The 4,608-nt window shown below is 55.1% G+C and overlaps 1 long non-coding RNA gene across 1 annotated transcript; it reads left to right on the forward strand.

Moving 5' to 3' along the window:
- LOC115831512 lies at positions 1-2,781 on the forward strand. The gene is made up of 2 exons (XR_004027002.1): positions 1-279; positions 2,067-2,781. It is a non-coding gene; the product is annotated as an uncharacterized LOC115831512 (long non-coding RNA).
- The last annotated feature ends 1,827 nt before the right edge of the window (positions 2,782-4,608 follow it).

Below are 4,608 nucleotides of genomic sequence, written 5' to 3' on the forward strand. Positions count from 1 at the left end.
AGCCTGGCAGCCATGTGGGTGGGGTTGGGGGCAGACATCCCATAGAGACCTACACAGTTCCAAATGAGGAACTGGGCTGAGATCACCCCATCTCGGTTTGAGATCCACAGGGCCCACACGTGATTTCCCACAGGTGGCAGCGTGGAGGCCCCCAGGATGGGGTTCACCCGCCCGCCGGGCCACCTCTCTGGGAGCCAGAGCAGCCTGGCCAGTGAGACGGGGACAGGCTCTGCCGACCCGCAGGGGGGACCCCGCCCCGGGCCGACCCGAAGGGCCCCGGTGAGTACCCAACTGCTGCCTTCTCCCCTCTCCTGCCCCCGTGGCCGTGTCCTCCCTCACTCACTCCTCCCAAACGGGAGACTGGTCGGTGACATTTTCAATTCTGCATGTTTACCAAGCACTGTGCAGGGGAACAAGGTGAGCCAGACCCCATCCCTGCCTGCAAGGAACAGAGAGAGGGACCCAGAATGATCATGGTAACCATCCCTAGCCACTCTGGGTAATCACAGCAGTGCTTACCCTCCTCTCCTGCATAAAACATGCCAGGCTCCCCTGGGGCAAACTTTCATTCTGTTGGCAGAGTGGCTGGGAGGCTTATTGTCCATTTGATGGGTGTAGAAACCAAGGCACAGAGAGAGAGTGAGGGCAGAATCCTGGGCTCCCACCCTGCCCTGCACCTGCTGGGCCCAGCCCTGGCTGGCCCAGGATCATCCTGTGGCGGGGGTGGGGGTTCTCCTTAAACTGAAACCAGAGAAAACTGCACAGGTGCAGGACTAGCCTGTCTCCTTCAAGAAAGAAGCCCTGGGCAGGTTGGGCCCCTCCCTGGCCAGAGGGTTCATGGGTACACGCATGCACCAGGGCGGCAGCTGATCTCCTTCCCGGGGTGTGGAGGGCACCCGGCAGCCACCCACAGGAACGCCTGCCCCACCTCTCTCCTTCCCCACTCAATGGTTCCCCAGGAGCTGCAGAGCATCTGGGAGGCATCTTTGGCCGTGGAGCGGACCCCTGCCCCTCCCTCTAGCCCCCTGGAGGTCCTCCACAGAGGACAGCGTGGAATCTGGCAGCCCTGAGTTCTTGTCCCAGCCCTGCCACCCACGGCCATGAGACCTTGAGCAGACCCCCAGGTTGAACCATATGAAATTGCTTTTTTTTTTTTTTTTTTGAGACAGGATCTCATGCTGTTGCCCAGGCTGGAGTGCACTGGTGTGATCACCATTCACTGCAGCCTCCATCTCCTGGGCTCCAGTGGTCCTCCTGCCTCAGCCTGCCAAGTAGCTAGGACTGTAGGCCAGTGCCACCATGTCTGGCTAATTTTTTTTTTTATTTTTCAAAGGGACGGGGTCTCCCTATGTTGCCCAGGCTGGTCTCGAACTCCTGGGCTGAAACAGTCCTCCCGCCTTGGCCTCCCAAAGTGTTGGGATTACAGGCAGGAGCCACCACGCCCAATTGAAATTGCATTTTTGTGGCTCAAAAACAGTGAAATATCAGCAGTTCAATATGGTTCACCCTTATATTTGATCTCTTCTGCGCCCAGTTCTGTTATCAGTACAGTGTCCTTCACAGGGTTCCGGGGAGACAAAATCCAGTGTCACATGGACTGCCTTCTCCTAGGCGGTCCCCAGTAAATGTCCGGAATAAAGGGGAAAGCCGTGTGGCCCAGTGCAGAGAGAGGGTTCCTGGGCTTAAGAAACAACTTGGGAAGGATTGGCTTAGAGGAGGATGTTCTATTTCCGTGCCCATTTGCTCCTTCCGGCATCCTGAGGTCGCCACGTTGATCACCTGGGTTAGGAGGGGGGCCTGAAGCCCAGAGGGGCAGGCGACTTTCCTGCCATCACACAGCAGAGCAGAGCGGCGCTGGTCTCGAGCTCGGGCTGAGGCAACGGGTGCTGTCAGCAAAAGCCTGCCTTCCCCACCAGCTCCTCCATCTCATTCCCAAAGGCTGAGCTGTCACCGGGGAGGGAGGGACACACCAGCTCCTCCATCTCATTCCCAAAGGCTGAGCTGTCACCGGGGAGGGAGGGACACACCCCTGCTCACCATGTGGTGGCCTTTTCTCTCCTCTAAAGGTAAAAGACACACCTGGACGAGCCCCCGCTGCTGGCGCAGCTCCAGCTGGCTCCTCCAGCTGCCTGGGCTGAGGGGTCTGGTGCCTGGAACAGACTTCCCTGTGGAGGATTCCTGCCAGACCCTGCCCGGCTCCTCCCTGACCGGTCCTTGTGCCCTCGCCAGACACCCCGTTGGCCATGACTCAACAAACCAGTGTTGGGAGTTGTCTGCCTCCCCCACCCAGTGCCTTTCTGCGCCCCTTCTCTCCTGGGGAGCTCTCTGCATCCACCACCCCCTCCAACCACCGCCCTCAGCCCCTGACCTTATTTATTGCCCTCCCCTCCCACACCCCCAATCTACCTTGTGATGATTTTAAGTTTGTGTGTGTCTTGGGTTGGGCTGGCGGGGGTTCCCACATGCAGTGTCAGAGGGGCCGCCCGGCGGCGCTTTCTCCGTGGCTGTATTAATGGCAAGACTAAATGAAACCTAGGGCATGGCCTCTGAAGCTGCATGTGGCCCCTTAGAGGTGAGCATCGGAGCCAGAGCAGTGAGGGTGAGATTCACCCACCCTCTCCCTCTCCCTTCAGCTCTGGGAGGCAGGAGCAGTGCCCCCCTCCCATGGGCTGTCCCAGGACCGCGGGTGAAACCTCGCTCTGTTTGATTTCTTTGGTTTTTGTATGTTTGTTTGTTTTTGAGACAGTCTCGTTTTGTTGCCCAGGCTGGGGTGCAGTGGCACGATCGTGGCTCACTGCAACCTCCATCTCCCGGGCTCAAGCGATTTTCTCACCTCAGCCTCCTGAGTAGGTGGGATTACAGATGCCTGCCACCATACCCTGTTAATTTTTGTATTTTTAGAAGAGATGGGGTTTCTCCATGTTGGCCAGGCTGGTCTTGAACTCCTGGTCTCAAGTGATCCGCCCGCCTCGGCCTCCCAAAGTGCTGGCATTACAGGTGTGAGCCACCACACCCAGCCCTATTAGGTTTCTTTTAATCCCCTCACGGCTCAGCCTGTCTTCAGCTTGAGGAGCTGGGAAGCTCTGGTGGATGCTATGAATTCACTTGCTGAAGAGCAGCCTTCAGGTGCATCCCCGGCCAGGGGACGTGGCTCCCTCAGCCATGAATTCACTTCTCTTCAGGAGGTTTGGCTTGGAATGAAAATACTTCAGTCAGAATATGGGCAAATGCTTCTGGAAAACCCTTCCCTGAAGAGAGAGAATGTGTGTGTGTGTGTGTGTGTGTGTGTGTGTGTGTGTGTGTGTGTCGGTGTTCACACCCTCCCATCCTTCCTGCCTCCTGCCCCAACCCCCAGGTCCCTGGGTCTGGAAGGGCCTCCTCTCCAAGCTAGGAGCTCCTGGGCCCCCACCATTCACTTTTTGTCCTTGCTGCTGGCAAACAGTAAAGAAACTCACTTTCCCTGTGGCACGTTATGCTTCAGAATTAAAACAATGAAGATTAAAATTTGCACTGAGCCAGTGTGTTGATCAAAAGACCACAATTGCCTGTGTTTCTGAGATGCAGCAGTGGAAAAATGGATGGAAAACACTGTGGTGCGTTGACTTGCTGGAACACATCCTAAGCCGCAGTGAAAGGAGGGGCTAGAGCTGTGTGTGTTCATGCAGCTCACACACCTGATGCTGAACGGATAAGCAAGGCCATCTACATGCAAAAGGAATAATTGGAATGAGTTCTGCAAACTCGTACGTACGTCTGCAAAAATGTCTTTTAAATTCACAAGGACTTCTGGTTACATATGGTGCATTGAATATATTCATATTTTCCTCTGTCCCTGAAAACCCCACTAGAATGACATAAAGGAATGAAAATGGCATAAACCACAAAGACAAAAAGAACAGGAGAGAAGATGGCAGTGAATGACAAATACCTGTTTGGAAGCTGGAACAGTATGATTTGCTTAGTGTCAGCCCCAAAATGTCTACAAAGAAGGAAGCCAAGCATGAACAAGCCCATTTGCTCTGCAGAATCCCCCAAATGCACAGAACTTGGAGGGGCCAGGTGTCCCGAAGGTGGAAGTTCAGGGTGGGTCTGAGAATTGTCTTGGTTGAAAGAAGTGTTTACACCCTCAGGTCCCCTCTCCCAGCCTGGTGACTGCCTTTCTCTGACCATGGCAGGAGACAGGTTTACTGCCGGCCAGCGGTGATCTGAAAAGATTCTGGATTGGGGGCCCCATGGGTAGCCAAAGGCTGGGGCAAGGTGCCTTACTGAAATCAGGATGTAAATGGGGAAGCCCTCATTCCCCTTTAAAATCCCTGATGGAGGCTGATAAAAGCCAGGCCTCGTCCCCATCCATCCACCCCCAAGGCAGGACATTTATTATTATTATTATTATTTTGAGATGGAGTTTTGCTCTTGTCACCCAGGCTGGAGTGCAATGGCATGATCTCGGCTCACTGCAACCTCCGCCTCCCAAGTTCAAATGATTCTCCTGCCTCAGCCTCCTGAGTAGCTGGGATTACAGGCACGCGCCACCACGCCCAGCTAATTCTGTATTTTTCGTAGAGATGGGGTTTCTCCATGTTGATCAGGCCAGTCTCAAACTCCTGA

Source organism: Nomascus leucogenys, chromosome 19 (assembly GCF_006542625.1).
Source record: "Nomascus leucogenys isolate Asia chromosome 19, Asia_NLE_v1, whole genome shotgun sequence".
Lineage (NCBI taxonomy): Eukaryota > Metazoa > Chordata > Mammalia > Primates > Hylobatidae > Nomascus > Nomascus leucogenys.